At 43.3% G+C, this 23,248-nt stretch overlaps 1 long non-coding RNA gene across 1 annotated transcript; it reads right to left on the bottom strand.

Moving 5' to 3' along the window:
* Nucleotides 1-545: 545 nt before the first annotated feature.
* LOC122466725 lies at nucleotides 546-22,040 on the bottom strand. The gene is made up of 3 exons (XR_006292465.1): nucleotides 21,413-22,040; nucleotides 17,679-17,795; nucleotides 546-604 (listed from the first exon to the last, which is right to left on the bottom strand). It is a non-coding gene; the product is annotated as an uncharacterized LOC122466725 (long non-coding RNA).
* Between the last annotated feature and the right edge of the window lie 1,208 nt (nucleotides 22,041-23,248).

The following is a 23,248-nucleotide window of genomic DNA, read 5'->3' as shown; positions in this document are numbered from 1 at the left end:
CTGGAGTCTGGACCTTTGTGATGTTCCCCTTGTGTTATCTGCTAGGTCACTCCAATCCTCAATTCTGGGAGCCAGCCTTACCCTGCTGTGCTGTGAGAACTTCCACTCCCGGGCTGTTCATGCACAGCCTCTGGCATGTAAGCTGTTCCTTGGATTGTGTAACCGAATGACACTAGCCAATATCTCTGGTCCCAGATGCAACCCTAGGAACCTGCGTCTTGCAGTGTCCAGTTATGCCCGCTGGATGCTGCAAGCTTATATGAGTTCATCAATTTAACAAAGAAATTGATATGTACCAGGCCTGTTATCCCAAGGGAAGTCTCTGACATACTTCAAACCAAATGCACTGCTTCAGGTAGAATAAACAAACAAATTTATTAACTACAAAGATAGATTTTAAGTGATTATAAGTCAAAGCATAACAAGTCAGATTTGGTCAAATGAAATAAAAGCAAAACACATTCTAACAATTCTAACATGTTCTAAGCTGATCTTAACACTTTCAGTGCCCTTACAAACTTAGATGCTTCTCACCACAGGCTGGCTGGTTGCCCTTCAGCCAGACTCTCCCCTTTGATCAGCGCTTCAGTCACTTGGTGGTGATCTGTAGATGGAGGTGGAAGAGAGAGAGTTTTTCCTGGGCTCGTTTTAAGCCATGAGGACACATTTTCAGCCTCATAACTATATACATGAAATTACAACCTATAACATTACTATAACAACAATCCTCATTGCATCATGAGCCTTCCGAAGACACCTGACACGACAAACTTTGCATTAGATACCACACAACCATATTATAAGGATGAACATGGGGGTATAGGGTGTTCCCCCGAGATACAGCATCACAACCTTGACTATACCTTGACCCAGAAATTTGAACCTTGACAAAAAATAATTGACTCCCCCTGCTCTCAAAGAAAAGCAAAGTTAGGTTTTCTATGTGCTTGCAAATTGATTCCTGTATAATGTAACCTGCTCTGCTCCCTCCCGTGCCATATCTGTTGAAGATAATTAGCATAGAAAGGCCTCATTTTGTAGGGCTGTCAAGCCAATGTTTTTAATCAGCACTTATACTGAAAAATTGTTAGCATGAAAAAGTCAAGCACTGAAACATCTAACCCCTGAAGTGTAAGAAAAAGACCTTAATCAAAATGAATGCTCTTTATCAGAATAGATTTTAGATTAATAGATTTTAAGGCTAGAAGGGACCATTGTGATTTGCTAGTTGGTCCTGCATGACAGAACCTAGGACTTTCCTGTATGAATTCCTGCTTCAGTTCCAAGCATATCTGAAAAAACAACAACTTTCTATCTTAATTTTAACATTTTTAGTGATGGAAACTCCATCACAACCCTTGGTAAATTAACTGCTGGAACAATTACCTTCACTGTTAAAAAATGTGTGACTTATTTCTGGTCTGCAGTTATCTAGCTTTAACTGTCGCCTACTGGATCTTGTTATAGCTTTATTGTCTAGATTGAAGAGACCTCTATGATGAGATTTCTATGACCCTGGGAGGAACTTGATCTAGTCACCACTTAAACTTCTCTTTGATAAGCTAAATAGATTGAGCTCTTTATGTCTCCAAGTAGAAGGCATGTCTTCCAAATCCTTTAATCATTCTCATGGCTTTTCTCTGAATCCTTTCCAGTTTTTCCAACATCCCTCTTGAATTGTGGACATCAGAACTGGACACAGTCTTCTAGTAAAAAGAAAAGGAGTACTTGTGACACCTTAGAGACTAACCAATTTATTTGAGCATAAGCTTTCGTGAGCTTTCGTGAGCTCATGAAAGCTTATGCTCAAATAATTGGTTAGTCTCTAAGGTGCCACAAGTACTCCTTTTCTTTTTGCGAATACAGACTAACACGGCTGCTACTCTGAAACCAGTCTTCTGGTAGTAGTTACAACAGTGCCTAATACAGAGGTAATATAACCTCTCTACTCCTACTCCAGATTCCCCTCTTTATGCATCCAACAATTGCATTAGCAGAATTGCCAACTTCCAGAGATCAAAAATCATGAGTCGGACCCCCCAAAATCATGAGATTGGCCCCAAAATCATAACGTTTAAAGAAAGATTACAGTATATTGTGTTTTTAGATCAGTCTCTTGTGTTTTGAACTCCACTGCCCGTCCCCAGAGTGAGTGCATGTGACAATGAGTGTTACCTACTCTCCCACATGGATTGGATAAGGTGACTTTGGCCTCTGCTGCAGGAGCTCTCACCCCCACATGTGCTCGTCTCATGCCCAGCAATTAACCCTGTCCCCCAGATTCCCCATCAGTAAGGCTAAGATTTTGTCACAGTTATTTTTAGTAAAAGTCACGGACAGGTCATGGGCAATAAACAAAAATTCACAGAGCCCATGACCTGTCCATGACTTTTCTAAAAATAACCGGGGCAGGGCTAAGTAGGGGGAGGAATGGAGTCCCATTGGCAGGGGAGGGGTGACTGACAGGCCAAGACCCTCACCATGGCGGGGGGCACAGCCCTGGCTCCAGTGGCCGCAGAGCGGGGTGCACAGCCCGGCTGCAGCCCCTCTCCATCGCTCCACCCGCAAGCCGCAGGACAGGGCCTGCAGGGTCCTGGTTCCAGCCATCCAGCCCCAGTTGCAGCAGGGCAGGGGCGCACAGTCCCGCCTCCAACCCCGGCTTCAGCTGCTGAAAGCTGAAGTGGAAGAAGTCACGGAGGTCCAGTAAAGTCACGGAATCTGTGACTGCCATGACTTCAGTGACTAAATCATAGCCTTACCCATCAGTTCTCTCCTCTGACCCAACCCCCCTCAATTGAATCCCCCAGGCCCCATCTTCACCACCCCATCAGTTCAGGCCTCCTACCCCATCGACCCTCACTGCCCTCAGTTCACTTCCCAGCATTCACTCCATCTGCTCAGGACCCACCATCAATACAGCCCCCCACCCTCCTCACTTCAACCCCCTGGCAGATCCCAGCCTCACCTCTGCTCCTTTGGGTTTTTCACCCTCCCCAGGCTTTCAGGGGCTGCAGTGGGGTCCCACTTCCCAGGCTGGCAGGGGAGTAGCTTTCGTGGGAGCTGACAGCTGGAGCCCCAACCAGCCATGCCTAGAGTGGTTGATAGGATTTCTAAGTAAAATTAAGCCTTATTTTTAGAACTCAGATGTCAGGATTTATTTTTCATTTGATTCAATTCCTTATTTGAAGGTTGGCCCTCCTCCCTTCTTTATATCTCTGTTGAAGTTTCTCTTCCCTGCTGGTGTGTAGCCACCCTGTCTCTTGTTAGCTTGATAGCTTTGTTATTCTGATATGTAAATGAATTGAATTCTCATTGTCTTTTAAGTGCTTTGGAATTAACTGCCTGGTGGAGGAACCACATTCTTTTGTTTAGGCTGGGGTAACTCCTGTGTGAGTGGAAACACATTTGTGCCAAAACTGATTAAAAAAAAAAAATCCTGACATTTGAGTTTTATCATGAGATCATGAGTGAGGCTTAATTTTACTCAGAAACTGTGACTCTCGTAATCAGTTGGCGGCACCTCTGTACTTCTGGCCACAGAGTTGCACTGGGAGCTCATGTCCAGCTGATTATCCGTCATTTGTAATGTGGTAGAACCCAAAATGGGCGAGGTGCTGTCCCCTGTTATAAAGGAAGCAATCTCTTTCTCCAAGAGCTTGCAATCTAAAATACTCTGGCCACAAGTTACTGTACATTTTCACAGTTGGTGTCTTGTATACTGTTCCCAGTAATAAACCACTAATTTTCTGATATGGATTCCCGTGTACCACACAGTTCCCTGGTTCTAGGGAAAAAAAGTGCTTCAAATAGACCATCAGCTAGAACATATCACAGCCTACTTCCTCTTACAATATTCGCAAAAAGAAAAGGAGGACCTGTGGCACCTTAGAGACTAACCAATTTATTTGAGCATAAGCTTTCGTGAGCTACAGCTCACTTCATCGGATGCATTCAGTGGATGCTGTGGCTCACGAAAGCTTATGCTCAAATAAATTGGTTAGTCTCTAAGATGCCACAAGTCCTCCTTTTCTTTTTGCGGATACAGACTAACATGGCTGCTGCTCTGAAACCTGTCTTAGAATAGATGGAACTTTACACTGGGTTCTTATTGTACTACAGCTAATAGTATTTGAACAGAACAGGCGTGAGCCCATGCAATACACATCTGAGAACATTAAAAGGACATGAGGGAAATAGTGAAGAAAAGAAAAACAAGACAGTAGGAGATGTTGAGTTTTTGTGAGTTTCCTCAAATAAAGACTCCAGTTCAATACTACTGAGCCCGAAGGTCTGACTACAACCACTTTTCTGGAATGTATTCCTCTGTTCTGCCCCTCTCCTGAACCTGAGTGACTTTACCATTCACCACATTGTCCAGAATTCATGCTTTCTTCCAAAAGTTCCCATCAACTCACAAGAAAATTCTCCAAAGAAAAATCATCAGCCCCAGAGGAGTCAGAAGGGATAAAACGAATCAAAACCCAAACAAAACAAAATGAAAAAACAGCCCAAGAGAGAATAGAAATTGAATTCCCGTAGGGAGAACTCAGGAAAAGTGCTGCGTGTGTTAGCCAGCAAATCTTAAACAATATTAACTTCTTAGCAACAATAATTCTGTTTTGTTTAACTAACAAATGATACTGTAAGCAGATACATGTTTTTGGGGCAGATAAGGTTTTCATTGGACAGTTCTGTTATTGGCTTAGGACTTTGCAATTAACTTGTATTTAGCTATGGGATGAAAATATGACATGTATTTGCGTCTAACTGAGGCGGAGGTTAAATATAAGGCTGTCTGTAATATTCCAGTTCCCTGTTAAATCTAAATCTGAATACACTGGGCCCCATTCTGCCCTCACATATATCTGTGCTAATCCTAATGAAACTGGGAAGTGTGAGACTAATAGAGGGCAGAATATAGCTTCTGTCTACCTCTCAGTAGAAGAGTAACATTTTGCACATATATATTGCCTTTTATCCAAGCACATAAGTGCGTAAGCTTTAATAGCCACTTTGTGTAGATGAAGAAACTGAGGTCTTGTATATATATGGTGACTTAGTGCACAACAAAGTAGGGTATAAATCTACTGCACTCTGTGCTGCTGTGCATTAAGTCACCATGTTGACCTTGCTACTGCACGCTCGGAGTTCTGTACTGCACTCTGACCGATGGTCCACACAGTCAGCACGGGTTTGTCTCCACAGAGTTGGGAGCGTGCCTCCCAGCCCAGGTTGGCAGACTTGCATTAGCTCTGCTCAAGCTAGTGTTCCAAAAATAGCGTGCACATTATGGCACAAGTGGTGGTTCGGGCTAGCCAAGTGAGTCCAGTCCTATCTAACCACCTGGGTCTGAGCTCAGGTAGCTATCCTGAGATGCTGCTCATGCCACAACATCCACAATGCTATTTTTAGTGTGAGGCTCAAGCAGAAGTAGTGCAAGGCTGTCTACACAGGCTGGGAGGCTCACTCCCAGCTGCAATGTAGACCTACCCTTTCTGTGCAGCAGGCTAGAGCGCTGTAGATTTCCACTCCAGCTTGCCGGACACTAATTCTCTGTATAGACGTGCCCTGACTCAAAAAAATTAAGTAACTTGCCTGATGTCAAGCAGCAAGTTGGTGTCAAAGACAGGATTAGGAAACAGACCTCCGGAGTCCCAATCCTCTGCTTTAATCAATAGACACCTCTGCTTCTCCATGAGATTCTCAAATGTTATCACGATAGCAGTCTTGTTGAAAATTGTTTGTTCAAAAAGGCCACTGACGAGGGCTGGTTGGGAATTTTTTGACAAAAACATTTTTTGGTGGACAATGCCAATTCATTGGAACCAAATCCTTTTGTGGGGAAAGGTTGGTTTGGACAAATTTTCAACTTATCAAAACATTTCATTTCAACATTTTTGAAATGAGAAACTTGTTTTCCAGTTAAGAAACCCTTCATTTAGAAATGTAAGCTCATTACACTTTAAAAAAGAATTTCAAACCGGTCAGAATCAAAATAAAATGTTTCAGTTGACCTGAACCAATTTTTTTGGGCAGGGGCATGGATTTTTGGTTCATGAAAATGTTTGAAAAAAGAAAAGAAGTACTTGTGGCACCTTACCGACTAACAAATTTATTTGAGCATAAGCTTTCGTGAGCTACAGCTTATGCTCAAATACATTTGTTAGTCTCTAAGGTGCCACAAGTACTCCTTTTCTTTTTGCGAATACAGACTAACATGGCTGCTACTCTGAAACCTGAAAATTTTTGAGATTTCAACTTCTCATCCTGAATCAGGATAGGAAATTTTTCTGCTATCTTAAAAATTTTTGCAGGACAGGAAAACTATTTCTCTCCCAATTCTACCGTTGATTACTAAGCAACAAAGAGGTTTTAATGAGAACTTGCTCAGTTTACAAACTGTCATTTCTCTCTCTTACTTCCTTTATCTCAATGCTGGGCTAGTAAAAATCTCTTGATGCAATTGTTTGAGACTCAACTGGCAAATCTTACAACGTATGTTTAATCTGGTCTTTGTAGGACACATCCATTTCTTTTCCCCATGTATCAACTAACGAATAATAATAGCACTATCTTTCTGAAGATCACCCAGACCTTTTACAGAAAGATTCCTTAAAACCCCAATCCCTGAAATTCCTTTCATATAGATGCATTGCTGCACCTTGTATGCAATGAATTGCAAGATCAGACCCTATAAGAACCACAACACAGCTATGGGGTGCAGCAGGTAGGTATTATACATCTTCTGCAGATGGGCAAACTGAGGCACAGAGAAGTTAAGTCATTTGCCCAAGATTACACTGCAGGTCAGTGGCAGAACTGGGACTGGAACCCAGAAGTCTTGGCTCCATTATCCTAATCTAAATACTCGACTCCTTTTCACCTTCTGCTGCAAGTACCCTTAAGCTATTGAATGGTGTATTTTTAAAAAATAGATAAAGATCAAATATGCATAAAACAAACTTAGTGATTTACCAGAGATTGAAGAATCTAAGACACTAATATCAATTAGCTATTTGGGGTCTAACATGAAATGAGATGAAGGTCTCTCCATCCAGTTCCTGGTGGACAGGTGTCCCTTCACAAAACCCACTGTCATATTTGCCTCTTTTGTTGACAACCCCAGCAGGGAAGCCAAAGACTGATGGGCCAAAGAATTCCTCTCTTGCCCCCTTATAGTCACTCCATCTGATGGTTCAGGCACACTGAAGGAGGAAATGGGGCAAAGCTTGCACTGCTACTGCCACTACTAAACCAGCTTTGTGAATCATCACAAGATTTCAGTCTCCAGGGCTTCAAGCCAGAACCTCTCACCAGGGCTAAACTCACTCCCCAAAACACAAATAAAAAACAAACAAAAACACACCCTACCCCTTTGAAAAGAAGGAACAGGCCATTGATCCATGCTCAGCATCTCATATAAGGAGTGGAATTCATTCCTCAGTAATCAGGAAAATTAAATAAAGCTGATGTTGCAGAACATACACGTCTAAATATAGTTATTTTAAAAGTCCCTGTTAAATTCCTGGATTAGGTGTACAAGAAGGGCATGTCTTTCATATGAAATCGCCTTTCAGCCCAGCAGGATGTCCCTGCATTTAGGGGGAGAGGTATCTGAACGTTGGGGATTTCTCTGGTTTCTTTCTATGTGAATTCAAACACATCACACCCCCAAATTCCACTCTGAGTCACACACTTGAACCCAATCATTTCAAAGCAAAGCTAAATTGAGATGGCCAGAACTGCACATCAGAGTACGAAAACCACATCCCTCACATGATTCCAGCACAGCACCAGAAGATAGTGGATTTTCATGCAAATCTGGGCAGTGTGACAGGGTCGGGCCGGATGGCTACAGGAGAGTAATAGAAGGCAGATATATTAACCCCAGGTTAAGTAGGTCCCTTTTCCCTGGGTAAGGTAACAGGGAAGGTTCCAGAACAATCAGGAGACAATTAAGACAGACGGGCTGATTAGCTGCAGGTGTTCTAATCAAGAAGCTTCTAGAATCAATTAAGGCAGGCTAATCAGGGCACCTGGGTTTAAAAAGGAGCTCACTCCAGTTTGTGGTGCACGTATAAGGAGCTGGGAGTAAGAGGCGCTAGGTGCTGAGAGTGAGAACGCATACTGTTGGAGGACTGAGGAGTACAAGCATTATCAGACACCAGAAGGAAGGTCCTATGGTGTGGATAAAGAAGGTGTCAGGAGGAGGCCATGGGGAAGTAGCCCAGGAGGCACTCTAGACAGCTGCATTCCACAGGGCCCGGGGCTGGAACCCGGAGTAGAGGGTGGGCCCGGGTTCCCCCCAAACCTCCCAACTCCTGGTCAGACACAGGAGGAGTTGACCTGGACTGTGGGTTCACGAAAACAGCCAAAATGAGGGCTGCCGTGAAGCTCCAAGGCGAGCAAATCCGCCAATAAGCACAAGACCCACCAAGGTAGAGGAGGAACTTTGTCATAGCAGTTTGAGAGATTCATCAGCCTGGATGAATCGTTCACATGACATTGTTCACGTTTTTTGATGAAACTGAGCAAGATGAACTGGAAATCTTTTTAAAACCAAGCAATGAAATTCTATTAAAAATCCTGAGTCATTCACAAAGCATATGTGCAGGCTGTGTGCTTTCTATATCTCCAACTGGTTTATATTAACCTGACTCACAGGGGGTTTGTGAGGATAACCTAATGTTTGTACAATACAAATGGAAGTGCAATATGTAAAGTTTTATGACTCTGAGCCAGTTCCTTGCTACTCACATTGCATGACCCAAGTAAAGAGTTCTGTGTTTCCCTCTGAAACCTAAAAAATTGTCATAATGCGGCAACTTTCACATCTTTAGATATCTCATGTGTCTTCAGCTGATGCAGGAGAAATGCCAGTGCCTGAACTCAACTCTTAACAGTTTCATCTTTCAGATAGGCAAATGAGTTGATTTTCAAAAGGAGCAAAACTTCACTCTTAGAATCATAGAATCATAGAATATCAGGGTTGGAAGGGACCTCAGGAGGTCATCTAGTCCAACCCCCTGCTCAAAGCAGGACCGATCCCCAATTAAATCATCCCAGCCAGGGCTTTGTCAAGCCTGACCTTAAAAACTTCTAACAAAGGAGATTCCACTACCTCCCTTGGTAACGCATTCCAGTGTTTCACCACCCTCCTAGTGAAAAAGTTTTTCCTAATATCCAACCTAAACCTCCCCCACTGCAACTTGAGACCATTACTCCTTGTTCTGTCATCTGCTACCACTGAGAACAGTCTAGAGCCATCCTCTTTGGAACCCCCTTTCAGGTAGTTGAAAGCAGCTATCAAAACCCCCCTCATTCTTCTCTACCGTAGACTAAACATCCCCAGTTCCCTCAGCCTCTCCTCATAACTCATGTGTTCCAGTCCCCTAATCATTTTTGTTGCCCTCCGCTGGACCCTTTCCAATTTTTCCACATCCTTCTTGTAGTGTGGGGCCCAAAACTGGACACAGTACTCCAGATGAGGCCTCACCAGTGTCGAATAGAGGGGAACGATCACGTCCCTCGATCTGCTGGCAATGCCCCTACTTATACATCCCAAAATGCCATTGGCCTTCTTGGCAATAAGGGCACACTGTTGACTCATATCCAGCTTCTCGTCCACTGTAACCCCTAGGTCCTTTTCTGCAGAACTGCTGCCTACCCATTCGGTCCCTAGTCTGTAGCGATGCATTGGATTCTTCCATCCTAAGTGCAGGACTCTGCACTTGTCCTTGTTGAACGTCATCAGATTTCTTTTGGCCCGATCCTCCAATTTGTCTAGGTCCCTCTGTATCCTATCCCTACCCTCCAGCGTATCTACCTCTCCTCCCAGTTTAGTGTCTTTTGCAAACTTGCTGAGGGTGCAATCCACACCATCCTCCAGATCATTTATGAAGATATTGAACAAAACTGGTCCCAGGACCGACCCTTGGGGCACTCCACTTGATACCGGCTGCCAACTAGACATGGAGCCATTGATCACTACCCGTTGAGCCCGACAATCTAGCCAGCTTTCTATCCACCTTATAGTCCATTCATCCAGCCTATACTTCTTTAACTTGCTGGCAAGAATACTGTGGGAGACCGTGTCAAAAGCTTTGCTAAAGTCAAGTCTTCATTGTATTAGGAGAAAAATATCCTCTCAATCTTAGAAAACAGGAGTAGATATTAATAGTGAGCCAAATTCAGCTTATGAAGGGTGGCATAGGTTTAATTCAGGGCAGGATATATGGTTTAATATGTGCAGGCACAAGTGCTTGGATAGAAATTACCGGGGATATTATTAATCTCTTACTTCAGAGTTTAAGTTGATTATTGGGAGCATCAGGAAGAAATTTCCATACCTTGTCTTATTGCATAGTTAGGAAAGGTGCATTATGAAGGTTTTACATTTTTTCCTTGAAGAATCCGGAAGTAATGGTAGGATCTCTGGATAGGACACACAGGTTGGGAGGAGCAAGCACAAATGAACCAGATGTTTAGTGGATGCCCCTGTGGTGAAATCCTGGCTACATTAAGTCAATGGCATAACTCCTGTCAACTTCAATGGGACCAGAATTTCACTCACAGGCTCTGGTTATCCTACATCCAACCCATCTTTATTGCTCAGGAAAGGGAAGTAAAGAAAGTTTTATGGTTTTCCTGAATTAAAAGAACAAGCTGATCCTGCTTGCATGGTTGGTGCTTGTGCTCAGATATTACAGCGATAAGGGTCATATAAATAGGTAGAAAGATAGGCAGATAATTCCAGTCTGGAGAGTCTATTAGGGGAACTGTAATGAAGAAGTCCTAATGTTAAATCCCTATCTCCTTATTTTCAAGTAAAGCTCACATTGCCTTCATTTTTCCAATAGTAATTAGAGGTGGGAAAGACCTGTTAGATCATTTTTCTTCCAGTACCAAGTTTGTAATCAACAGTGCATTCCACAGGGTTACATCCAGAGGAGGTTTAGTTTAGTTTTGTTTAGTTATGTTACTAATTGTTTTATTAGGGATAAAATTGTTGGAAAACACAAATTATTTTCTGAACATAAGAATGGCCATGGTCTATCTAGCCCAGTACCCTGACAGTGGCCAGTGCCAAATGCTTCAGAGGGAATGAACAGAACAGGACAATTTACTGAGTGATCCATCCCTGGTCATCCAGTTCCAGCTTCTGGCAATGAGAGTCTTAGGGACACCCAGAGCATGGGGTTGTGTCCCTGAGCATCTTGGCTAATAGTCATTGGTGGACCTGTCCTCCATGAAATTATCTAATTCTTTTTTGAACCCAGTGATACTTTTGGCCTTCCCAACAGCACCTAGCAACAAGTTCTACAGGTTGACTGTGTGTTGTGTGAAAGAGTATTTCCTTATGTTTTTTTTAAACCTGCTGCCTGTTAATTTCACTGGGTGACCCCTGGTTCTTGTGTTACATGAAGGGGTAAATAACACTTCTTATTCACTTTCTCCACATCGTTCATGATTTTATAGACCTCTGTTGTATCCCCTTAGTCCTCTCTTTTCTAAGCTGAACAGTACCAGTCTATATAATCTTTCCTCGTATGGAAGCTATTCCATAACCCTAATAATTTTTGTTGCCCTTCTCTGTATTTTTTCCAATTCTAATGTCCTTTTTTGAGATGGGGCAACCAGAACTGCACGCAGTATTCAAGATGTGGGCATATCATGGATTTATATAGTGGCATTATGATATTTTCTGCCTTATTATCGCGGTAGTTCTGCAATTTCATCTCTGAGTTCCTTCAGAATTCTTGGGTGAACACCGTCTGGCCCTGGTGACTTATTATCTATCCCTTTCCTAATAGTTCCTAACATTCTCTTAACTTTTTTGACTGCCACTGCACATTGAGCACATATTTTCGTAGAACTATCCACAATAATGCCAAGATCTCTTTCTTGAGTGGTAACAGCTAATTTAGATTCCATCATTTTGTATGTATAGTTAGGATTATGTTTTCCAATGTGCAGTACTTTGCATTTGTCAACATTGAATTTAACCAGCCATTTTGTTGCCCAATCATCCAGATTTATGAGATCCCTTTGTGACTCTTCACAGTCAGATTTGGTACCATCTGCAAAGTTTGCCACCTCACGGTTTAGCCCTTTTTCCAGATCATGTATGAATATGTTGAACAGCACTAGTCCCAGCACAGACCCTGGGGGGACCCAGCTGTTTGCCTCTCTCCACTGTAAAAACTGACCATTTATTCCTACCCTTTGTGTCCTATCTTTCAACCAGTTACTGATCCATGAAAGGACATTCCCTCTTGTCCCACGACTGCCTACTTTCTTAACAGCATTTGGTGAGGGATCTGGTCAAAGTCTTTCTGAAAGGCCAAGTACACTATATTCACAGGATCAGTCTTGTCCACATATTTGCTGACTGCCTCAATGAATTCTAATAGATTGGTGAGGCATGGTTTCCTTTTACAAAAGTCATGCTGACTCTTCCCCAAAGTATCATGTTCATCTATATGTCTGATAATTCTGCTCTTTACTATAGTTTCAACCAATTTGCCTGGCACAGAAGTTAGGCTTACCTACCTGTAATTGCCAGGATTGCCCTCGGAGCCTTTTTTAAAAATCAGCGTTACATTAGCTAGCCATCGGTCATATGGTACAGAGTCTGATTTAAGCAATAGATTACAAACCACAGTTGGCTGTTCTCAGTGGTAGCACATGACAGATCAAGGAGTAATGGTCTCAAGTTGCAGTGGGGGAGATTTAGGTTGGATATTAGGAAAAAACTTTTTCACTAGGAGGGTGGTGAAGCACTGGAATGGGTTACCTAGGGAGGTGGTGGAATCTCCTTCCTTTGTGGTTTTTAAGGTCAGGATTGACAAAGCCCTGGCTGGGATGATTTAGTTGTGGATTGGTCCTGCTTTGAGCAGAGGGTTGGACTAGATGACCTCCTGAGGTCCCTTCCAACCCTGATATTCTATGATTCTATGATTCTATTTTTTTCAGTAGGATTTGACTTCCAATTTTTAAAGGATACCTTTCTGCCCCTTTTTGCCTCTTTTTAAAGAGCCCTTTTCTCATTTTTGTGTATTTCCCCTTTTTAAAGTTAAATACAACTGTGGTAAGTTTGTTTGGTATTTCCCCCCCTACAAGGATGTTAAATTTATTACATTATGATTCCTTTTACTGAGCGGTTCAGCTATCTTCACCTCTTGGACTAGATCCTGTGCAGCATTTAGGACTAAATCAAGAATTGCCTCTCCCCTTGTGAGTTCCAGGACTAGCTGCTCCAAGAAGCAGCCATTAGTGGTGTCTAGAAATTTTATCTCTGCATCCTGTCCTGAGGTGACAAGTACCCAGTCAATATGGGGATAGTTGAAATCTCACCTTCTTATTGGGTTTTCTCTTTTTGTAGCCTTTCTAATCTCCCTGAGCATTTCACAGTCACCCTCAATTTTCTGACATATGTATTAAAACAAGTATTAAATAAAAAATGTAAAAGACAAGGGAATACTGCAGAATGAAGATGGTGTAAATGACAACTCATAATTCACAGCCTGTGAGTTACAGGAGGTATGCATAGGGGCCAGATCATCAGCTGGTATAAATTGCCATTGGCTTCAATGGAGCTATGCTGATTTACGCCAGTTTAGGATCCAGCCCAGTTATTTTTATAAACGTTATCAATTTTTTTAAAAAAACAGTTAATCCCGTTTGGCCCATAAATGACACAAATTAGGGATCTGCTGCTACTTTCCTTGGGAGCTTGTTCCACAGTCGAACAGTTCTCACCATTAGGACATTTTTCTGGATCGTCATCCTACATTTTCTGTTTCAAAACTTCATTCCGTTTTTCCCAGTTGGACTCCTTGGACCTCCTTAAACGATTCCTCTCCTTTCTTGGTGTTTTTACCTGCCAGACCCTGGCTAGCTATTATACTCTTCCCCTCATCCATTCGGCCATGCCACTCATACTTACTTCTTTTAATAATTCCTTATAAATCAATCGCTCATTTTTATCCTTTTCTTCTCAATTTTTGACACATTGCTGGCACGGACATGCCCAGCTCTCAGTGAGCTATAGAGAGGCTCTGCAGTGCTCCTGATCAATAAAGTTCCAAATCACTTTAGCTGTAGGTTGTTTTTATTAAAACCATGTTGCATTGCAAGCTCCTATCTAATTTACTGTCTACTATCACCCTGTGATCCCTTTTGGCATTAATGCTTAACCAATGATTCTCTTATTAAACATCTGTGTTTTATATTATTTTCATCCAGATGTATTACCTTGCCTTTTCCTAGGCTGAATTTCATTTATTACATGCTTATATTTGTAACACCCTTTGTATTATTTCTCTGTCCTGGTGTTTGCAGTACCTCCCGGGTTAGACCGATCATCTATGAATTTAATTAGCTTGCTCTTTACTCTTATTCGGGTCATTAATACAGTCCACCAGCAGCAAACTGAAAGGCTGGGCCTGGAGCAATGTATTCTGCGGGGAAGGATCAGACAAATGAACAGCATTAAGTATTAACAGAGGAATTGTTAAAATCAATACACTGCCTAATTGAGGCAGCACTGCTGATGGGATGTAAAGGCTGGTGAAACTGAGACATGAACGTTTAGTCTCAGGTGGCAGTTTTGCAGATGAGTTTGGATTAAGCTGCAATGTATTCATGGCCCTGCCTGTTAAAGCTGTCAGCAGACAGTGTGAGGAATCCAGCCAAGATGTAACCCAAGAATGGATCAGCATCTCACCATTTCCCTGGGATAACACAAACAATAATCTAGCAGCATTCCTGAGATAGAAGTAGGGCATTTGAATGACAGAATGTAGCTGATCATCAAAACATAATCCTGGATTGAAGATAACTCTAAGGTTCTGGATCAGCATAAATGGATGCCCTGAAAGCCCTCTAAATAAGAATGAAAGAAGCAACAGAGCTGAAAAGATCCCTAGCTCGGATCTACTGTATATTTTTGTCCTTTGCCTGTTGGTCCCTCTGCATCAGCAGCTGTGGTGCCAAAGTTCATATTCCATTACAATCAATCAGTTCCTAGAACATGTTTTGCACATTCAGCAGCTTAGCAGGTGTCCTTTGCCCAGTCATATCTGGAACATTCCTCAGAATGGCAGGTGCGTTCTACCCAGGTGTTCCTGGTGTATGTACCAGCAGCACAGTAGTGCATTCTACCCAGATCTATCTATCGATCTGTCTATCTTTGATTGATCAACCTAAGCATTTATATTGCATTCATCACCATAGACTGAGGGCCTGATTCGCCACTCTGTTACTCTAGTTTTACACTTGTAACTCCATTGATTTCACAACTGTAGTAACACAGTGGTTAAGCCAGACTTGAGTGCCTATGTGGAGCATTCAACAAATTCACAATACACTGGGAGTGTTCTTCCTGGAAAACTAGCCAGCTCAGCCTACAGCAGCAGCTGTATTCTTGCTGGATATACCTGGAACATTCAGCAGCACATTTCATTCGTTAAGAAACTCAGAAGTATATGGGATGGAACCTCCACCAGTCATTGAGAGAGAAAGGGTTAATTCACAATTCAGGATAAAATTAAACACTCAGATCTAGGTAGTAATTTTAATGTATGGTATATACGGACATCAAAATTCTGAGAGCAGGCAAATATAACTGGGCTGTCGACAGATTAGCTGGCCCTCAAGGCAAGCTGGGCTGAGCCTTGCCTTTCCAGTTTTCCCTCAGCTGACTGGTAATACGGCAGCATAATGATAATTAATGCCCCCAGATGTGAAAGGGTCAGGACAAGACTATATGAACTGAGTGGACAATGCAGTTAGAGAACAGAGACTCAGGAGTTTCCTCTCTGGGAAAGGCCTAAAGGAAGTTGGATTGGAAGAGACTGCCAAGGAACAGGTTAGGCTTCTGTGGGTGAAACCCTAAGATAGGGCCTCTCTGGGAGATCTTTGAGGTAAACTGCCAGTGTCCCTGGGGAAGGGAGGCAGTAAGGGAGTCCTACTGAACAAAAACAGCAGAGGCAGAATGCTGCAGGACCCAGGAGTGGAGGCAACGCAGAAGAATTTAGAGTGGCCTGAGAGGGGCAGAAGAGTTATTAGTTTGAAGCTATTGCAAAAGGGCGGGGCTTGAACTTAATGTGATTTGGCCGGTCACATGGAAGACGCAGCCAGTCATGGAAGGCCCAGACAGTCTATTGTGGGGCCAAGGAAGTGGCTGTGGCAGTGGGGTGCTAGAAGTGAAGTCCCCAGCAATTCTATGGCCTCATGCTAGGAGGTACTATGGTGAAAAGAGCAACAGCCTACAGGGGCCAGACATTCTGCCCCTGTAATTTGCTTTAGGTCATCTCAGTGAGTGAGAGAACTGGTGTGGTGCAAAAGAATTCTGATGCCCAGGGGTTAAAACAAAGGGGGCAGCTTGGGTAGCCAGTACTCTTCCTCAGACCCCCTCCTTAATGACTAGTGAGATGAGACCTTCCCTCCTGTTTCAATCTACTTTAATCTACATGGCTAGGGAACATGTTTTCATGGGGTCACAGCTTTAATTGATGATGATAGTAATTATAACATATGATGAATCCTTCCCACACCATCAAATGTTGCTTAGGGCATGAACAAGGTTCTGGCATCCCTGGCTATCAAGAGCTGCTCTTTGCATGGCATGAAACTATTAACATTTCTTCCCCCTCCCCTCTAAAAAAACCCCTCTGAAACCAGTGAAGTTTCTCTATGAAAAAGGAGAAACTTCCACCCCTCAAAGGAGATGGCACCTATGAGAGAGAGTAATGGTGGCCCATTGAAGAGTAGGGGCCTGCAGTGGTAATGCAAAGAGGGAAGCAAATCAGGGATGTATTTCAGGGCTGTGAAGATGTAGCTGGTGCTCCTGGTCAGTCTATTGGTGCAAGGCTGTAGGTAAGAAGGTGACTGTAGCTTGTTGGAGAGTCAAATGTGGGAAGTGAATGATTTGATTCTAGGGTTGTGCATTGGGAAGGTGTTGCAGGGAGCTAGGGGTGCCCAGTAGAGGGTCATCGTGTGGAATGGAGGAGTTGGGAGTATTGGCAATTGGGGGATGGAGGTTTTCTGAAGGAAGTTGAGTTTTTGGATGGCATAAGGGCTGGAGATGATTGGAAGTACAGAAGGTGGTTGACTGTTGTAACCACTCATTTTTCCAACCCAAAATGGATTGCTCTTTGCTTACTAAGGGCTTGTCTACACTTACCAGAGGATCGACGCTGCAGCAATCGATGCACCAGCAGTCGATTTAGCAGGTCTAGTGAAGACCCACTAAATCGACCGCCGATCACTCTCCTGTTGACTCCTGTACTCCACCTGATCGAGAAGAGTAAGGGGAGTCAACGGGAGAGTGTCTCCCATCAACATCGCATAGTGTGGACTCTTCTGTAAATAGATCTAAGCTACGTCGATTTGAGTTACGCTATTCCCGTAACTCAAATGGCTTAGTTTAGATCGACTTTTCCCTTTAGTGTAGACAAGGACTCAGAGCCCCCAGAAGTTTTAGTTACACTTACAGGACACTTCAGTGGCAGATCTAGACTGCTGCTGGCTTATGCTGTGAGGATCTCTGGGAACATCTGGGTACTTCTGAACATCTGAGGACCTGTCCCACTGCTCATCCGTAGGAGCAACACCCTGCCTCTACTGCAGATTCAGCACTACAGGATAGCTACTTGCTTGGACTAAGAACTTACAGATGTGGGACTTGAATCAGCTGATGATATGATAGGGACCTTGAGAATCAGTGTGGTTACTGCATCTCTCTTGGTCTCCATTAACATCTCCTTTCCACCTCTTCATCCCCCAGATACCTGAGAAGAAATGAAAATGTTTTGCATGTCATCTTTCTCCCACTCTCCTTACTGGTTACTTGTAGGGATGGGAAGAGATCCCAAAATCTCCAGTCTGTTTGCTTAGAGTTCTTCGTGCTGCCTCAAATGTTGCAATTTGCAGTCTCTCAGTAAAAACAGCTATTATGTTAGAGGACTGGAGAGTAGCAAAAGGTGTATCTATCTTTGAAACAGGTGCTTGGGGTGCTCGTACCAGTGAGTCTTATCTCACTGCCAGGTAAATTGGTGGATGAAGTATGAAACCACTATATGCACATGTCATGAAGGCCACTGGCTTCCGTAAAAACATCATGACTCTTTAATCTATTTGAATTCTTTGATCATGTCAATGAAACAGTGTCTAAAGGAGAACTAGCTGACCTTATGGGCCCAACACACTATTTAATCCAGTTTCACAGTGATGTAATTCCATTAAAACAAAAGTTCATGTGAACACTCTTTCCATGGTAGTGTGGTCCATGGATTTGGCACTGGTCTGAGACACTGGAGATCTGGGCACTATTCCTTACTATTCCTGACACAAGTGACCTGGGGCAAATCACTTAATATTTCTCTGCTTTAGTTTCTCAATCAGTAAAATGAGGCCAACAACCTCTATCGACTTCTATTAAGCATTTGAAGAGAGAGATTTGAAACACGCTATGTAAGTGCTAAATATTATCTGTTGTTGTTAGTGTTTGTTTAATGATTCTTTAGTGCAGAAACAAATTGGTCTCTCCCTTCCTCCACCCATCTCAGAATTTCTATAGCCTGAATATATGATCCATTTTATAGGGAGCTAAATCAAGATGCAGGGATAATATTTTGGGACATGGATGTTCCTGGTTATGTTTGCAGATCTAAACCATGTTCATATGGGCAGCAGCAAGATGAGATTGGCACTGCACTCCATGAAGCACACGTGTCTATTCAATGAGGCTCATTTAGTACAAAGACTTGATACTTGTCAAGTTGAATTAAAAGTCTGGAGTGTAAATCTGACAAGCTTCAGAGCAGTGTCCTTGAATTCAAAAAGAGTACAGCACTAACCTCCTTTTTTCCCCTCTCCCACCTTTCATAACCAGAAAATGTTAAACGAATTGTAGAGGCTTTTACTGTTGAGGATTGAGACACTTTAAATTTAGTCCCTGTGATGTTCCCCTCCAGTGTTATCTGGACTGGTGATCTGCTAGGTCACTCCAGTCCTTGACTCTGGGAGCCAGCCTTACCCTGCTCTGCTGTGAGAACCCCCACTCCTGGGCTGTTCACGCACAGCCTCTGGCATGTAAGCTGCTCCTCAGATTGTGCAACCGAATGACACTAGCAAATATCTCTGGTCCCAGACGCAACTCTAGGAACCTGCGTCTTGCAGTGTTCAGTTATGCCTGCTGGTTGCTGCAAGCTTATATGAGTTCATCAATTTAACAAAGAAATTGATATGAACCAGGTTTGTTATCCCAAGGGGAGTCTCTGACACGCTTCAAACCAAACACACTGCTTCAGGTAGAATAAACAAACAGATTTATTAACTACAAAGATAAATTTTAAGTGATTATAAGTCAAAGCATAACAAGTCAGATTTGGTCAAACGAAATAAAAGCAAAACGCATTATAAGCTGATCTTAACACTTTTGATACCCTTACAAACTTAGATGCTTCTCACCACTGGCTGGCTGGTTGCCCTTCAGCCAGGCTCTCCCCTTTGATCAGCGCTTCAGTCGCTTGGTGTGGTGTCTGTAGATGTAGTTGGAGAAGAGAGGAAGAGCCTGGCAAACGTCTCTCCTTTTTATCATGTTCTTTCTTGCCTCTTGGCTTTGCCCCCCCACTTCAGAGTCACGTGAGCATTACCTCATTGCAGTTCCAAACTGACCAAAGGAAGTGGGGTGACTCACTCGAAAGTCCAACAGATCCTTTGTTGTTGCCTAGGCCAGTGTCCTTTGTTCCTGTGAGGCTGGGCTGGGTTTGTCCCATACATGCCCTCATGAGGTGTGAACTGCCCCTCTGCTCTTGGAGAGTTTTTGTCTGGGCTTATTTTAAGCCATGAGGACACATTTTCCGCCTCATAACTATATACCTGAAATTACAACCTAAAACGTTACTATAACATTACCATAGCAACAATGCTCAGTACATCATGAGCTTTCTGGAGACACCCAACATGACAAACTTTGCATTAGATACCACACAATTATATTATAAGGATGAACATGGGGGTGTAGGGTGTTCCCACAAGGTACAGAACGTCACAGTCCCATTAACTTGTATTCATTTACAGGCCACTTGGACACAACCTCTAGCTCTCCTGAGTCCTATCATGTACCACAACCAAGACAATACACTTGGAGAATCATGTGTAAAAAATAAACCAAAAAAACCCCAATCTCCATCTGAATAAGTGGTTTTTTTCTCTCTGAACCTGGCTGCAAAAAGCTGCTTGCAGCTTGAACCATTCTACTGAACTTATTGTACCTGTCAACATTGCCTCTGAATTGCAAGTGAGGAGCCATCTTTTCACACATGTATTTACTGGAGCTGAGAGAAACAACTGGCCTGTGCTTGAGATAGGCAGGCAGCTATAAAAACCTGAGAACGGGGGAGCCCTTAAATTCAAGACAGGAAATAAATGCATATTGCACAGTGAAGGGGTTTTCTATTCCTTCACAAACAGCGAGACTGACACCATGTTGTCTGCACTCCTAGTGAACCCTGCTGCTGTGAAGCATGGGCAAGGTTCGGGTCACATCTCTTCAGGGTCAGTACCACATTATCAGTGGTCCCTTAGACGTGCTGTGGGCTTGATTGTGATCTCACAGTGGGGTGACTTTGAATGTTTTTTTATGGAGTTGCTCCTGATTTTCATTGCGGTCAGTCTGGCTCTGGAGCTGCCTATACCATTAGCAGTAGCTCTGCTCTGTACTGGCTGTGTTATTATAAGTTAAATGTGTTTAATCTTCATACTAACAGCTCCCTTCTCTCTCCACGTCTGGGTCAGATCGCAGCTAGCCTTGGATGGGTGCATTTTGGAAAGTGGGAGGAGGGAATAAAGCATTTTCCACTTTTACCTATACCGGGGTGTATCAGGCATAATCCCCATCCTTCATTCCTAGTCTAGGGGAAGTGAGTATGTACAGTCATGATCGTGAATTCAGTGAATGGGACAAGGAGGAGCCTGGTGAATAGAGCTGCACCTGTGAGGCTAAGTATCAGGGGCAGTTCAGGCCTGCACTGCCCCAGCTCTGACAGAATTTCTGCCGGCCTTGAGCACAATGCCACTGGGAGCATTGGTCTGTGCACAGTCACCACTTGACCCATCAGCTGGAGAGGTAACTTAAATCCACGCTCTCATCTTAGGACTCTTGGAAAGTTCTGTCACTTCCGATTCCATATCACTCTACAATCTCCCTGCTGAAACCCCAGTCCAGTCCTCAGTCAGCTCTTGCTTTGAGGACTGCAGCAGCCTCCTCTCCGCTCCATCCGAAGTGCTGCAGCTAAAGTGACCTTCCTCTCCCACTGCTCTGACCATATCACTCTTCCTCCCACTAATCCTTTCTCTGGCTCCATCTCTGTTTCTGCATCAAGTTCAGGCACCTTGTCCTCACCTTCAAAGCTCTGCATTCTATGGTGTCATCTCAGCTCCTGTTTCCTCCTAGTGTTGTGCCTGTGTCACGCTGACAGGCCCCGGTTGTTGGCAGGCAGGATTGAATCTGGGACCTCTGGAGCTTGGTGCAGGAGCCTCTATTGCATGAGCTAAAAACCATATGGCCCTTAGCTAAGGCTGTAGAGCAGACTTATCTCTCTCTCTTTCTCTCTCCCACTAGATGGGTCAGAACACCACACCCAGGAAGTGTGTGGGTTACATATGCACTCGTATATATGCACACATGATCTGTGCTCTTCCTAAGTCTATCTCCTTAAGTCCCTTTGTCTTTGTGTGTCTTGCTTTTTACACAACAAATAATTTGAAGAAACCACAAGGGCAGGGCTGCGTTCTTAATAACTGTTTGTTCAATATATGCATGGCCTAGTTACATACTGACTGCTGCTTTGGCAAGTTTCTGGTAGTTTCTAAAAGCACAGAACACAGTGAGCACTACTTGAGGGCTCACAAACTATTTAAAGGGGTACTAACTTATTCCTATACAGTAAAATCTTCTTCCAATCTCAACTGCAAGCTCTTTCCACTCCATCAGCTCCCTCCTTAAAGTTTACTTCTTTCAGTAAGTCTTCCCTTGATCGTCTTCTCTCTTATGCCGAGCATGTCACCCAAGTAAGGAGCATGTATCTTTGCCCCTTTTTAGTGGCTGGCCCACAGAAGAGGTCTGTGAGTCTGCTACAACTACCAAGTTGGAGATTTACCCCTTTAGCTCAAGTGGTAGAGCTTCATGCCTTTAACACAGAAGGTCCCGCATGCCAGCTGTGCTGCGGTTGGTTATATGTTCTCCAATTCTTCTGCTACCCATATGTATTTGTGATAGAGAGGAACCCAAACATAAACTGGAATCCAAATTCCTCAGAGTTTGGAGAAGTTTGGATCTGAACTTGGTAGCTCAGGCCCATGTCTAGTTTGTGTTTTTCTGAATTGTACTTAAGCACATTGGGGAGCATGGAGATTACCAGACTAGATCAGACCAATAGTCTGTCTAGTTTAGGATCCTGTCTATGACAGTGGCCAATAGCCACTGCTTGTACTGGTCCACAGTTGGCCATTTAGAAAGCTGTTTGAGTCATATACAGTTGAAAAGTATCATGTCACTTACTTGATCTTCCAGTAGTGGACAAATAAGGCCCTATATAATGCTAGTGCAGGAAAGAGGAGAGACAGATTTATGGCACCCATAAGCTAGTTAGCAGGAAGAGGGAAGCCCATCATAATTTAATTAAACTAACATCAGCTGCAAATCTCATGACCAAACATTTTGAAATTGGCAGAATACAAGAAAATAGCAGAAGTATGTAGGACAGATTCTGCCTTCATTTTCATGTGACTGAGTGTAATCCATGAAACACTGCCAAATTACAGTATGTCTGACTTTCTGCCATCATGGGTTCAATAAGGAAATGATCCAAAGAAAAGAGACTGGTGCATCATAAGCAACTCATTGTTATGACTCTTTGCTATACAGGGCACTGCTAAAAATGTGTTTGGGTTTTGAGACGATTAGATCCAGGCAGTCAGTAATCTTTAAGAATTAGGTAGTTATAGTCCTGGGGAAACAGCTAGACTGATGTCAGTGGGAGAAGCACAAGTGAAAGTGAGAAGAATGTAGCCATGTGTTCCTCATCTGTGATCTGTGGGCACCACCTCCATGGAGGAGAGAGGGTACTTGGTGCTCTATAAAGCCCTTAATTTTAGCCCTGCACAGTGACAAGTGCATCCTTGGCACTTAAATTATGGGATAGATTTTGTCTTTAGGCCGAACCCTGGGCAAGGGGTG

Source organism: Chelonia mydas, chromosome 7, assembly GCF_015237465.2.
Source record: "Chelonia mydas isolate rCheMyd1 chromosome 7, rCheMyd1.pri.v2, whole genome shotgun sequence".
Classification (NCBI taxonomy): Eukaryota; Metazoa; Chordata; order Testudines; family Cheloniidae; genus Chelonia; species Chelonia mydas.
This window is presented reverse-complemented; position numbering and strand designations above follow the sequence as displayed.